Source organism: Puma concolor, chromosome C1, assembly GCF_028749965.1.
Source record: "Puma concolor isolate L17-30 chromosome C1, mPumCon1.1.hap2, whole genome shotgun sequence".
Classification (NCBI taxonomy): domain Eukaryota; kingdom Metazoa; phylum Chordata; class Mammalia; order Carnivora; family Felidae; genus Puma; species Puma concolor.
In genome coordinates this window covers 161,678,792-161,694,318 of record NC_141674.1, presented here as the reverse complement: position 1 = coordinate 161,694,318, position 15,527 = coordinate 161,678,792, and the positions used below count along the sequence as shown (strand labels likewise).

Here is a 15,527-nt window from a genome sequence, read left to right as displayed (position 1 = left end):
TCCCAGAGTGTCCGTTACTCAGCAGAGACTTCAGACAAGACAGGAATCTGTGTGCAGCTGCAAAATCAATTCTGGATACCCCAGTGGGTATGTTCGGGGGACTTCTCTTTCCCCAAGGACGCTTCCCGCTCAGCGGTATTAACTGGAGTCTTAATCCTAAATTTGACTTTTAAGAATGAGAGGATGACGTCTGCCCGTGGCTCTGCCAAAAGATGAAGCCTACAGAAGGCCAATTGTGAGACAAGTGAGGGTGCTGATGTATCCCTACTGTGACGGTGCCCATTTTTTTGACCAAATTCTCTTTTCCTCTTATCTGCATCTTGGGGCAGATTTCCATCCTGTCGTGGACCAGGCATTATTGATCTTGGTAGCCTGGTGCCCAGCAAAGAACCTGAAGCAATTGAACTCTTTATGGAACCAGTTAAACCAAGACTTTAACAGTTTCCCGGACTTCTAATTCAGCAAAGATTGGTGAATGTGTGTGATGATTCCTAATGAGTTTTTTAAGAATTTAGGTACACACCTGGTGAACCATCCAGACAGTTCAGAAATATATAAAGGAAAAAGCCCAAGTCCGCTTCCTAACCCTCTCTGCACACCACAGTCCCACTCTCCAGCCAACCACTGAGTGCATCATTCCATGCCCTTTACAGGCAAATATGTGTAAAATATTTTAAATGGACTCACATACCTACTGTTAGGACTTGCTTTTTGCACTCATTGCAAACATCAAATCTCAAACACTTAGTTCAAACTGATTCCTTTGAATGACTACATAGTTTTGACATTTTTACTTTCAAAGAGAATGGATTTGGGCAGTTCATTGGAGAACACATGCTATACTTCTTGGAGACCCAGTTTCTGATGCTTTTGGGTCACCTTAAAAGATAAAGAGAGGGGCGCCTGGGTGGCGCAGTCGGTTAAGCGTCCGACTTCAGCCAGGTCACGATCTCACAGTCCTTGAGTTCGAGCCCCGCGTCAGGCTCTGGGCTGATGGCTCAGAGCCTGGAGCCTGTTTCCGATTCTGTGTCTCCCTCTCTCTCTGCCCCTCCCCCGTTCATGCTCTGTCTCTCTCTGTCCCAAAAATAAATAAACGTTGAAAAAAAAATTAAAAAGATAAAGAGAAATAATGTTTTCCACTGAGGTAAGTTAAGATGTACAAGGATGAGAATGAAAAGTACTCCCACAGGTTACTTCAAGCTCCACCTTTTTCAAAGTCAGATCAGTTCCAGGGAGAGGGTTTTTGACTATGGTAAATCTGTTCTGTTCCCCTGCAACTAGATGGAAAGGGAAAAGGAAAGGACTCAGGTGACACCACCATAGTGAAATCCAGTGAGGATATACTCAGTAAGTTCAGCATAGAAGGTATGTATCCAGGATGCACTAGAAATGAGGCAGATATGAATGTGCACAGGCCATACAGCTCATCCACTGACCTCCTGCCAGTGCATTTGGCTTCTCCCATACCATATTGCACTGACATTAGAAGGATTAAGAGTTGCCAGTATGTGTCCTCCAAAATCATCAATTTATGACATAAATGCATACTGACCAACAAGATAAAAGGCTAGACCACTGACATCCGAAATCCCTTGCAATTCCAACATTCTGTGATCCTGGGCGTTCAGGGCATTAGAATGCTTTCATTTAGACGAGTAACCACTACTGACTCACATCTCTGTTCCAGTTCTGTCCATCTTCCCACCTGTGAAATGAAAGTTAATTACACTGTGGCATTTACTGATTTGAACTCCCACCAATATTCATATTTGTACTTGGGATTCTTGAACAAAAAGTTGAGTACTTAGTTTCTCAAAACCAGGGCTCAAGAAATAAAGGATAACTGCTGGGGCACCTGGGTGGCTCAGTCAGTTGAGTGTCTGACTTTAGCTCAGGTCGTGATCTTGTGGTATGTGGGTTTGTGGCCCAGGTCGGACTCTGTGCTGACAGCTCGGAGCCTAGAGCCTTCTGATTCTGTGTCTCCCTCTCTCTGTGCCCCTCCCCCACTCATTTTCTGTCTCTCTCTCAAAAACAATAAACATGAAAAAAATAATAATAAAGGAGAAGTTCTTAATACCTTCAGTTTCTGTGTCCAAAAATTCATTCTTCAACATTAAAATATTTTATTAATTGTGATTAATTACTGTTTTGTAGGTCTTTTATCTTGGTTTTTACTTTTTCCTAAGTCCACATCTTATTAGCATCTTTTAAAATCTTTTTATCTTTGGGGCGCCTGGGTGGCTCAGTCGGTTAAGTGTCTGACTTTGGCTCAGGTCATGATCTCGCAGTCTGTGAGTTCAAGCCCCGCATCAGGCTCTGTGCTGACAGCTCAGAGCCTGGAGCCTGTTTCAGATTCTATGTCTCCCTCTCTCTCTGACCCTCCCCCATTCATACTCTGTCTCTCTCTGTCTCAAAAATAAATAAACGTTAAAAATTTTTTGAAAAAAAATCTTTTTATCTTCTTTTATAAAAGAAATAATTCAGAAATAAATTGTCATATTCCTATCTTTGAAGTCAGTTTTTCCTTCTTTTACTTAATGATATTTTATTATAGACATACTATATCCCTTTTTCAAAAGTTGTATATAGTTTGTGATAAAAATTTAAATTATATTGGCTTCTGTAATGTATGTTTTGAATTTGTAATTCAAATTCACATTTTAAAAATGTTCTAGGAGATTACGCAACACGGATTAAATCTCTTTAAAAATAAATTTTGCTTGGGCACCTGGGTGGCTCAGTCCATTAAGCATCAACTTTGGCTTAGGTCATGATCTTATGGTTTGTAAGTTTGATTCTCGCTTCGGGCGAGCAGAAGCCCCGCTTGGGGTGAGCTTTGCTTCTCTCTCTCTCTCTCTGTCTCTCTTTCTGCCCCTCACTCACTGGTGCCCCCCCCCAAATGAAAATAAAATGAAATAAAATAAATTCTGCTTTGTAAAACATCTTCCTGCAACTTGTTTTGCAAGTTTAGATTTTTTAAATGCTTGTTAGGATTACCTATAATGCAAGATACTTAAAAACATAGACTATAAAGTAAAGACTAAGATGTTTACATATCTATAGAAAAATATAGGAATATATTGTAAAACTAACTGAAATAATGCAGTATTTCCTACTGGGCACAAAGCAGATTCTATGGCCTGCTGAGGGAACCTGGTGCCCTGTGACCTGCACAGCTTCGGCAGGTCTGTCATTGAGCCTGAGATGCCTTCATTTGCCCTTCCTGACCTTGCTTCTCAATTTTGCCATCTGAATTAGAAACACTTGTCTTTTGATTTCAGGATCATTTCTTACTTAGCATTTTACTCCATGGCTTGAGAAGAATAATTCCAATCTTGCCCTCTGATTTAGCTGATGTTAGTATGAGGAAATACTTCTGTTTATTTACATTTTTTAAGTCAAATGAACATTCTTTCCAGGAACTAGGAGTCCTTCATAAACATGTCTGCCCATACAACAGGGACCTGTCTCAGCAGTTCATTGGACCCCTGTAAAGTTAGGGTCCAGCTTCAAATGATTACCTGTGCAGGCAGAACGTTTCTAAGACATTCTCTTAACCAGCTTTCTGGTAGAATGTCATTTCCTATGGCAATCATTTGAGACAACAATGGATATGTTACTGAGTATTCTAGAGGTATCCTCAGAGAAAATGTGTAGATGCTCCATGTTTTTTTGAGGAAAACTAATGCTATATCTAAGGCAGTTGTGAAAAATCAAGGGATTTCTCCTTGCTGCTTGTGCCCTGTTTTGGTCTATAACAGTGCTAAGAAGGAGCCAGGGGGCAAGGGAGTGGGGCTTTACTTGTACGTGACTCTTCTGTCCCTCTCGTTTTTCATTTGTCCAATGACGTTTTCTCAGTCATATAAATCCTATGTAAGCGAAACTTGAAGTCCCACCCCCTTCTAACAACATTGTCCTACCTGAGCCCCTCCTACACTGAAATTCAGAAAATTTCAGGAATTTATACCCACTTATAGGCCTGATCCAAGTGGACTCAGCAAATAGCTTGCTGCACCTTCCTGAACAGTCTGTCAAGGTAAGCAGAGTAAAATGGGATCAGACAGGGCTAACTTAGCTGTAGGGTAAGACCAAAACATTGTCCCAAGGGAGTTAGGGAGTTGTTGCTTTCAGGCCCAGTCTGGCCAGTATTAATTTTAACTTGGTTCAACCTCTTGGCTTGAAAGATAATATGGGAGATTGTAAGCAGAAATGATGCTTCAGCCTAATAGCCGATTCATTGCTGGAGCATGAAATGGTGGCAAGAGCCAAGGGAAGGAGGGCATAGGAAGACTATAGGGAAGAGGATGAGGGTGGTCTGAGACCTCACACACTGATGCATCCAAGTTTTCTGATAATACTTGTTTTGGTTAGATTTGCCTTTGGAACTGTGCAGGTTTAAGAAAAAAGGCTTCCCTGATCTCATCTCTTGGAATTGGCTCTGAGGGAAGTTGGGTTAAAACAGAAGTGTGCATTTGCCCCTATGAAATCTAAATAAAGATGTGTACCATTAGCAACTACCATCTATATTAGTAATCTTTGAAAAAGCAGCAGCTGCTTAGACACTTCTGGAGAACGAAGAGTTCCAGTCAGAGTAAGGAAGAAAGGCAAAAGGTTGGCAAGAGAATTTAGCAATCAAACAGCCAATGAAGAAACACTTAAATGCCTACTCTAGGCTCCAAAGAGATACGATACTATTTTTGTTCTTAAGAAACTAATTGGAGCGATGCCTGACTGGGTCAGTTGGTGGAATATGCAATTCTTGATCTTGGAGTTGTGAGCTTCAGCCCCACATTGGGTGTAGAGATTAACTAAAAATAAACTCTTGAAAAAAAAAAAAAGAATTGGAAACTTGAGACTAACATGCTCACAATATGGTCCATAAAGAAAGACCAAATACCCTTGAGACTATAAGTCCCATAGGGACGACGACAGGGGTGAGCGGTCACAGATTCTGTAACGCTGGCTGTCAAGAACTGAGAAAAATGCTGAACTCTAATTATGTAAATATTGGAATCTGTTTAATATCCTTCACTTCCTACAAAGATGAAGGTGAGAGAAAGGGATATAACTCTTCCTTTATCACCTCTAATCTGTGTTTATAAAAGTGAAAGGAAAATGTTCTAGATCTTGTTGGAATTTAAAAGAGTTTAAAAAAAATTTTTGTTTAACGTTTATTCATTTTTTAAATCTTTTTTTTTTTTCAACGTTTATTTATTTTTGGGACAGAGAGAGACAGAGCATGAACGGGCGAGGGGCAGAGAGAGAGGGAGACACAGAATCGGAAACAGGCTCCAGGCTCTGAGCCATCAGCCCAGAGCCTGACGCGGGGCTCGAACTCACGGACCGCGAGATCATGACCTGGCTGAAGTCGGACGCTTAACTGACTGCGCCACCCAGGCGCCCCAACGTTTATTCATTTTTGAGAGACAGAGAGAGACTGAACATGAGCGGGGAAGGGGCAGAGAGAGGGAGACACAGAATGTGAAACGGGCTCTAGGCTCTGAGCTGTCAGCACAGAGCCCGACGTGGGGCTCGAACTCACAGACTGTGAGATCATGACCTGAGCTGAAGTTGGACGCTCAACCGACTGAGCCACCCAGGTGCCCCCCCCCTTTTTTTTAGAGAGAGAAAGAGCACAGTAGTGAGGGAGAGGGACAGACAGATAGAGAATCTTAGGTAGGCCCCATACTCAGCATGGAGCCTGACACAGAGCTTGACCCCAGGTTCTGGGATCAACACCTGAGCCAAAATCAAGAGTCAGACACTCAACCGACTGAGCCACCCAGCAGCCCTATACTTGTTGAAACTTTTTTAAAAGTCTATTTTGGGGGTGCCTGGGTGGCTCACTCAGTTAAACAGCTGACTCTTGATTGTCAGCTCAAGTCATGATCTCATGGTTCATGCGATCAAGCCCCAAGTAGGGGCTCTGCTCTGCCAGCACAGAGCCTGCTTGAGATTCTCTCTCTCCCTCTCTCCCTCTGCCCCTCCCCTGCACGTGTGCGTGCACACACACACACACACACACACACACACACACACACACACACTCTCACACTCTCTCTCTTCATTTCCCCTGCTCCTGCTTGTGTGGGTCTCTCTCTCTCTCTCAAAATAAATAAACTTAAAAAAAATTAAAAAGTATGTTTTGTTTTTTTTCTGTTTACACAAGTATGTAATATGTGCTCTTTAAAAACATTTGAAAGTACCCAGATATATAATATAGAAAGTAGAAGTCCCCCAGAAAAGCTCTCTCCAGGTAGTCAGTGTTAAGTTGATGTATATTCATCCTTTTTTTTTTTTTTTTTCTAAGCATGTACCATTGACTGGGCTTTCTAAGGGAAGGAACCTATTTTTACCACGACCAGCCACACATCTATATAGAGTAAAAGACAGCAGGCTCGGCAATCCATATGTAGAAGCCCAGGAATGCACACTATTACCTATGGCTTCACTGTGCTTTCTCTCTCCCTTTTGCACTCACCCTGCACTTGTTTCCCTTTCATTGTTTCCATTTTCTGTGAGATTACTTAGTGGTTTTTTCCTTTCCCTCCTGAAGTGATGGTACACTCCTGGTTCCCTTCCTGTATCTTTCCATCTTTGCATCTTCTTTTGCTGGATTTATGGTTCTGTTTGCTGTTTCATGTTTAGTGTGTTTGAGCAAAAATATATGGTCCTGTAGCATTGTGTGAAACCAGGTCTGACCGTTAATATCACAAGGCTGAAAATATTTGGAATTTTGGTATTTCCTACCAAAAGCAGGAAACAGTACTCCTTGGTCCATTAACAGTTATGCAAAGTACACCGCAGTGAGAATCTCTGAGGTGGAGATTATGAAATTACAAGGGATTTAATCATAGAAAAAGAAAACTAGCTGTATGTCCCTTTTTCCCCTCCCACTCTCCGCCTCCACTCCCCAAACTGGCTGACAAACCAAGCAGTAGTGCATTTCTTAACTTCTGCTTGCCTCTCACTCAACCAATTCTACATTCAAGACCAAAACTGTCGAAACAAACAGGAGGGCAGATGCTGCCTCGACCTCTCTTCCCATTGAACTAGCTGCTCTGCACTCACCCCGTCCACTTTAGCCCAGAGAATAACCTGTGTGGAGAGCATTCTCCTCCTCTGAAGCACACACAAACATCGCCGCATTTTCTTTTGCTCGATAAAGGATAAAGGAAGAAAAGCAGCAGCTGCTCTAGGAACACACAGCAAACAAACCTCACTGTGGTGGCCCCACAGCCTTCACAAAGGGGGATTCAGAGAGCTAGGCAAACACGCTGTGCAGCCCAAGACTTCCGCACAGATTCACCTGCCAGAATTATTAATAAAATATCTGAAGAACTGTCCAGGTGAACTGGGAGTCTAACCAAAGCACATTTTCCAACTGGTCTTTTATTAAGTTCAAAGAGAATACAGTTGAAGAACTGGAAAGAGCTTCAAAGACCGCCTAATCCAACTCTAACTCTTCCCCTTCCAACTCTACAGTGAGGCCCAGGAAGATCACAGGAGAGAAGGTGCAATCCTTTTCCATCCCGTGTACATTATAACACTGGAGCTCTTAAAAAAATTTTTTTACAAGCTATTTATAAGGTACTTCTTGTATCATCTTACACTCTTCAGATATTCACAAGAGATAGCATTACGCTTTTATTGCATTATATTTCTCCACAGGGTTCATGGAAAGCCCCAAAAATTATGACATGAAAAATTTCAAAGCTTTGGTTTTATACGTAGCGTCTGCTTGTTGATTCACAGAGCCAGGGTGTCAAAGATCGGGGCAGTTTGCTTTTGGTGGCCAAATAAAGAACATGCTAAACTATGATCCCTTTGATAATCAGTTTCCAAAGAAAAGAATTGAGGATTGTGGTTTTTAGGGGCTTTTTGCTTGTTTGTTTGTTTTTTATTAAAGAAAGCTCTTCATTATTTTTTCTTTTGGCGAGTTCTGCTTTGTGGAAGTCAGGCTGAGCACAATTCCACTGTTTAAAGGTGACACTTGTCTGCTTCAAGTAAACTTACTTTTAAAATCTACACATTTTAGGGGCGCCTGGGTGGCTCAGTCGGTTAAGCATCCAACTTCGGCTCAGGTCATGATCTCATGGTCCGTGAGTTCAAGCCCCGCGTCAGGCTCTGTGCTGACAGCTCAGAGCCTGCTTCAGATTCTGTGTCTCCCTCTCTCTCTGCCCCTCCCCCTTCATGCTCTGTCTCCCTCTGTCTCAAAAATAAATAAACATTAAAATTTTTTTTATTTAATAAAATAAAATAAAATCTATGCATATTATAGTTTTATTTGATAACTATATGGAGCTTCAGTTGATGAACAATATAGTTGTATTATTTAAATAAATTTTTGTATCAAAGTAACACATAGTTGTTTTTTTTTAATTTTTTTTAACGTTTATTTAGTTTTTTGAGACAGAGAGAGACAGAGCATGAACGGGGGAGGGTCAGAGAGAGGGAGACACAGAATCTGAAACAGGCTTCAGGCTCCGAGCTGTCAGCACAGAGCCCGACATGGGGCTCGAACTCATGGACCACGAGATCACGACCTGAGCCGAAGTCGGACGCTTAACTGACTGAGCCACCCAGGCGCCCCGAAGTAACACATAGTTTTTAAAAACATGCTGTTATAACAAGGGTTACAATGAAAAGGGATAGTCTGTCCTAAACTTTCCTGGTCTGACTGGACTCAACAAATTTGTTTCTAGTTGCTGCTCAGAGTCATGCCAACTACAGTTTATTATGTTTGGACTCTGACTTTCTTATATATTTTTTTCCTTGAGTTCATAATTTCCTATTATAAAATGGACAGTTACTTTCCTTGATATGTTATTCGGTTGCCATCCTTGGATTTCTTTTTATTGAAATCAGATTAGTTTCACTTTTTTTTTTTTTTTTTTGAGAGAGAGCGCATATGCACTTGCACTCATGCATGAGAGAGCAGAGGGAGAGAGAGGGAGGGGGAGAGAGAGAGATTGAGAGAGAGAGAGAGAGAGAGAGAGAGAGAGGGAGAGAATCTTTTTTTTTTTTTAATTTTTTTTTTCAACGTTTTTATTTATTTTTGGGACAGAGAGAGACAGAGCATGAACGGGGGAGGGGCAGAGAGAGAGGGAGACACAGAATCAGAAACAGGCTCCAGGCTCCGAGCCATCAGCCCAGAGCCTGACGCAGGGCTTGAACTCACGGACCGCGAGATCGTGACCTGGCTGAAGTCGGACGCTTAACCGACTGCGCCACCCAGGCGCCCCAAGAGAGGGAGAGAATCTTAAGCAGGCTCCATGCTCAGCACGGAGCCCAAAGTGGGGCTCAATTTCACAACCATGACATGATGACCTGAGCCCAGATCAAGAGTCAGACACTTAACTGACTGAGCCACCCAGGCAGCCCTAGTTTTACTCTTTCTTATACTCCACACCTAACATGCTCTTTGATTTCACCTTCATGCTGCTAAAATAGACCTATATAACTTCATCAGAAAGTGTGTGAAGTAAGTCTTCTAGTTTCATAGATTTCCAAAACCACCTTTATTTTACCCTCACATTTGGATATAGGACTCTAAACTTTGAAGACATTATTCCATTGTCTTTTTGCATGAAGCATGCTTGATGAGAAGTCTAAAGGCTATTTAAAGGCCCCCTCCTCCCCCAGGTAACCTGTGTTTTGCCCTCTGAAAGTATGTAGGATCTTTCTTTTATGCTCGGAGTTTTGAAATTTAATAATTTAGCCTATATGCGGATCTCTTTAGGTAAGTGGTGCTGTGGTTAAGAACCCAGGTGAAATAGACGGCGCTCAAATCCTAGCTCTCCTACTTCCAGTGTGACCTCGGACCAAGTCACCTTCCCAGGCCTCACCTGAGGAGGATACCATGTGCCTCTGAAGGTCGTTGTGAGAATTGACAGGACTGATTCAAGTGCTTAGCAGATAGTAAGTGCTCAGTAAATGTTCGTGCTGATGGCTTAACCTTGTTCAATCTTCACTGAGCTTCTAACTTGAAGATTCATTTCTTCAACTTGGCAGACTTATTCTGCCTTTCTTTGATAATATTCTTCTGTTCTCTTTTCCTCTCTGAAATGAAAATAACCTATCAGGTGTCCCACATGGATTTCTTTTCGCTCATACTTTCTCCTTTCGATGTTCTAGGAACCGTCTTCAACTTTATGCCCCACATTTCTACTGCTTGAATTACAATGTTTATTTTAAATTTCCAAGAGCTCTTTTTTATTCACCAATTGTTCCCTTCTCACAGTATTGTTTTTGTTTCATGTATGCAATAACTTCTCTTTCCCAATTTTTATTTTGGAAACTTTTTAAGCTTATTTATTTATTTTCAGAGTGAGTGAGCACAAGCAGGGGAAGGGCAGAAAGGGAGAGAGAGAATCCCAAACTCAATCTAACGTGGGGCTCAATCCTACCACCAGGAGATTACAACCTGAGCCAATATCAAGAGTTGGACTCTTAACTGACTGAGCCACGCAGGCACCCCTATCTTTAAAACTTAATACAGAAAGGTTGAAGAATCATATAGTGAACACTTGTATGTATCCTCTCCCTAGATTCAATAATTTAAAATTATTTGGCACATTTACTTTCTTTTTCTGTTTATATAATTGTCTATATATGCCTGTGTATATGTAAGTATATATATCACACCTACACATACTTTTTTTCTGGACCATTTGCATGTAAGCTGTAGACACCATGACTCTGCTGCTAAATACTTCACTACGTGACTCCTAGGAATAAAGACCTTTTCCTACACAATCATAATATCATTATCACAACCACACAAAATCCCATATCATCTAATATAGAGTCCATATTCAAACTTCTTTATTGTCTCAAGTGTGTATAAAACCTACCAAAATGCAAAGTGTCCATACATCTTTACTCAGTGATTCTATCACCATTGTGCACACAGACTCCCACATGTACAAAATGAGGTATACACAAGAATATTTAGGGGGCGCCTGGGTGGTGCAGTCGGTTAGGCGTCCGACTTCAGCCAGGTCACAATCTCGCGGTCCGTGAGTTCGAGCCCCGCGTCAGGCTCTGGGCTGATGGCTCAGAGCCTGGAGCCTGTTTCCGATTCTGTGTCTTCCTCTCTCTCTGCCCCTCCCCCGTTCATGCTCTGTCTCTCTCTGTCCCAAAAATAAATAAACGTTGGAAAAAAAAAATTAAAAAAAAAAAAAAAGAATATTTAGTACAGCACTGCTTGTTAAGAGCAGTAGATGGGATCTTTGTATTGAATCTAAGTGTACTTATAGTGGTTTGGGAAAGCATTTCAGTATGCCTATTAATATGAACATGTGTGATTAAGCAACCAAATTTGCATATTTCTATAATTTTAAGGAGTGAGCCAGGGGTAGGGTGAAATGGCATTATTTAAATTCAGGGCTTTATCTGGAGAGAGGTGTTTCAAGAAGTTTGGCAGACGTAATAAAAAGGGGTTGGTCTAAAAAGATAAATTGCTGAAAAGAATGAACTGGCCTACTTACATCAAAAATAGTTAAGCAGGGCGCCTGGGTGGCTCAGTCGGTTAAGCGCCAACTTTGGCTCAGGTCATGATCTCACGGTTTGTGGGTTCAGGCCTCGCGTCGGGCTCTGTGCTGACAGCTTGGAGCCTGGAGCCTGCTTTGGATTCTGTGTCTCCCTCTCTCTCTCTCTGCCCCTCCCCCATTTGTGCTCTGTCTCTCAAAAATAAGTAAACATTAAAAAAAATTTCTTAAAATAGTTAAGAAGCAAAAATAAAAGGTACAGTTAACAAGAGTTGGGTAACCTAGAAGATAAAAGCAGAACTTACAATTTCCTAAAGTCAGTACAATTCTGTTTATGAGAAGCTGGAAAGTAATGTACCTTGATTGTTTTAGTATGTGTTGCAATTTTAATTTATTTAAATTTATTTAAAACATGTCTTTAGCACTTCTGAAAATGGAAACTAGAAATGTTTATTGTAGGGTCTTTTGCAGAATTTCCATTTTATGAGATACTCGATAGTTTCATATCAGCCCAAAATTGTAAATTCTCTGTAGATTTTCACCCTATTCAAAGCAGTTGCCATTATTTTTTTTTAAATAAACATTTGATGTTAGCTGTGATGTTAAATAAGAATTCGATTTTTTTTTAAATTTACATCCAAATTGGTTGGCATATAGTGCAACAATGATTTCAGGAGTAGATTCCATAATGCCCCTTACCCATTTAGCCCATCCCCCTCCCACACCCCCTCCAGTAATCAGGTAACCCTCTGTTTGTTCTCCATATTTATGGGTCTCTTATGCTTTGTCCCCCTCCCTGTTTTTATATTATTTTTGTTTCCCTTCCCTTATGTTCATGTTTTGTCTCTTAAAGTTCTCATATGAGTGAAGTCCTATGATTTTTGTCTTTCTCTAATTTCACTTAGCATAATACCCTCCAGTTCCATCCACATAGTTGCAAATGGCAAGATTTCATTCTTTTTGATTGCCGAGTAATACTGCATTGTATATATATGCCACATCTTCTTTATCCATTCATCCATCGATGGACATTTGGGCTTTTTCCATACTTTGGCTATTGTTGATAGTGCTGCTATAAACAAGGGGGTGCATGTGTCCCTTTGAAACAGCACACCTATTTCCCTTGGATAAATACCTAGTAGTGCAATTGCTGGGTCGTAGGGTAGTTCTACGTTTAGTTTTTTGAGGAACCTCCATACTGTTTTCCAGAGTCGCTGCACCAGCTTGCATTCCCAGTAACAATGCAAAAGAGATCCTCTTTCTCCACATCCTCGCCAACATCTGTTGTTGTCTGAGTTGTTAGTCATTCTGACAGTTATAAGGTTGTATCTCATGGTGGTTTTGATTTGTATTTCCCTGATGATGAGTGATGTTGAACATGTCGGTTGGCCATCTGGATGTCTTCTTTGGAGGAGTGTCTATTCATGTCTTTTGACCATTTCTGCACTGGATTATTTGGTTTTTGGGTGTTGAATTTGGTAAGTTCTTAGATTTTGGATACTAACCCTTTATCTGATATGTCATTTGCAAATAAATATCTTCTCCCATTCTGCCGGTTGCCTTTTATTTTATTTTATTTTATTATTTTTTTATAATGTTTTTATTTTTGAAGGAGACAGAGAGAGAGAGCATGAGTGGGGGAGGAGCAGAGAGAGAGGGAGACATAGAATTTGAAGCAGCACCAGGCTCTAAGCTGTCAGCACAGAGCCTGGTGTGGGGCTCGAACTCAAGAACCCTGAGATCATGACCCAAGCTGAAGTCAGACACTTAACTGACTGAGCCACCCAGGTGCCCCTGTCGGTTGCCTTTTAGTTTTGCTGATTGTTTCCTTCGCTGTGCAGAAGCTTTTTATTTTGATGAGGTCCCAGTAGTTCATTTTTGCTTTTGTTTCCCTTGCCTCTGGAGACGTGTTGAGTAAGAAGTTGCTGTGGCCACGATCAGAGGTTTTTGCCTGCTTTCTCCTCGAGGATTTTGATGGCTTCCTGTCTTACATTTAGGTTTTTCATCCATTTTGAGTTCATTTTTGTGTATGGTGTAAGAAAGTGATCCAGGTTCATTCATCCGCATGTTGCTGTCCAGTTTTCCCAGCACCACTTGCTGAAGAGACTGTCTTTATTCCATTGGATATTCTTTCCTGCTTTGTCAAAGATTAGTTGGCCATACGTTTGTGGGTCCATTTCTGGGTTCTCTATTCTGTTCCATTGATCTGAGTGTCTGTTCTTGTGCCAGTAACCATACTGTCTTGATGATTACAGCTTTGTAGTATAGCTTGAAGTCTGGGATTGTGATGCCTCCTGCTTTGGTTTTCTTTTTCAAGATTGCTTTGACTATTTGGGGTCTTTTCTGGTTCCATACAAATTTTAGGATTCTTTGTTCTAGCTCTGTGAAGAATGCTGGTGTTATTTTGATAGGGATTGCATTGAATATGTAGATTGCTTTGGGTAGTATTGGCATCTTCACAATATTTGTTCTTCCTATCCAGGAGCGTGGAATCTTTTTCCATTTTTTTGTGTCTTCAATTTCTTTCATAAGCTTTCTATAGTTTTAAATGTATAGATTTTTCACCTCTTTGGTTAGATTTATTCCTAGATATTTTATGGGTTTTGGTGCAGCTGTAAATGGGATCGATTCCTTGGTTTCTCTGTCACTTCATTGTTGGTGTATAGGAATGCGACCGATTTCTTTGTGTTGATTTTATATCCTACAACTTTGCTGAATTCATCAATCAGTTCTAGCAGTTGTTTGGTGGAATCTTCAGGGTTTTCCATATAGAGTATCATGTCATCTGTGAAGAGTGAAAGTTTGATCCTCCTGGCCGATTTGGATGCCTTTTATTTCTTTGTCTGATTGCAGAGGTTAAGACTTCCAATGCTATGTTGAATAACAGTGGTGAGAGTGGACATCCCTGTCTTGTTCCTGACCTTAGGGGGAAAGCTCTCAGTTTTTCCCCATTGAGGATGATATTAGCGTTGGGTCGTTCATATATGGCTTTTACGATCTCGAGGTATGATCCTTCTATCCCTACTTTCTTGAGGGTTTTTATCAAGAAAGGATGCTGTATTTTATCAAATGCTTTCTCTGCATCTATTGAGAGGATCATATGGTTCTTGTCCTTTCTTTTATTAATGTGATGAATCACGTTAATTGTTTTGCAGGTATTGAACCAGCCCTGCATCCCAGGTGTAAATCCCAGTTGGTCGTGGTGAATAATTTTTTTAATGTATTGTTGGAACCAGTTGGCTAATATCTTGTTGAGGATTTTTGCATCCGTGTTCATCAGGGAAATTGGTCTATAGTTCTCCTTTTTAGTAGGGTCTCTGGTTTTGGAATCAAGGTAATGCTGGCTTTATAGAATGAGTTTGGAAGTTTTCCTTCCATTTCTATTTTTTGGAACAGCTTCAAGGGAATAGGTGTTAACTCTTCCTTAAATGTTTGGTAGAATTCCCCTGGAAAGCCATCTGGCCCTGGACTCTTGTTTTTTTGAGAGATTTTGATTACTAATTTGATTTCCTTACTGGTTATGGTAAGAATTAGATTTCTTAAATTAAAGAAAAAAAAAGCAGAAGATGGGAAACAAACTAAATATCTGTTAATATAGGATTGGTTTAAACACACTGAAATCGGGGCACCTTGGTGGCTCAGTTGGTTATGTGTCTGACTTCAGCTCAGGTCATGATCTCACGCTTGGTGCATGGGTTCAAGCCCCACATCAGGCTCTGTGCTGACAGCTCAGAGCCTGGAACCTGCTTCAGGTTCTGTCTCTCTCTCTCTCTCTCTCTCTCTGCCCCTCTCCCACTTGTACTCTGTCTCTGTCTTTCAAAAATAAACATTGGGGCGCTGGGTGGCGCAGTCGGTTAAGCGTCCAACTTCAGCCAGGTCACGATCTCGTGGTCCGTGAGTTCGAGCCCCGCATCGGGCTCTGGGCTGATGGCTCAGAGCCTGGAGCCTGTTTCCAATTCTGTGTCTCCCTCTCTCTCTGCCCCTCCCCCGTTCATGCTCTGTCTCTCTCTGTCCCAAAAATAAATAAAAAACGTT

General features: G+C 41.2%; 1 protein-coding gene across 1 annotated transcript in view; it reads left to right on the top strand.

Moving 5' to 3' along the window:
- SLC25A12 (solute carrier family 25 member 12) overlaps positions 1–15,527 on the top strand; it is a 212,463-nt gene that overhangs the window by 301 nt on the left and 196,635 nt on the right. The gene's annotated exons all lie outside the window — the stretch shown is intronic.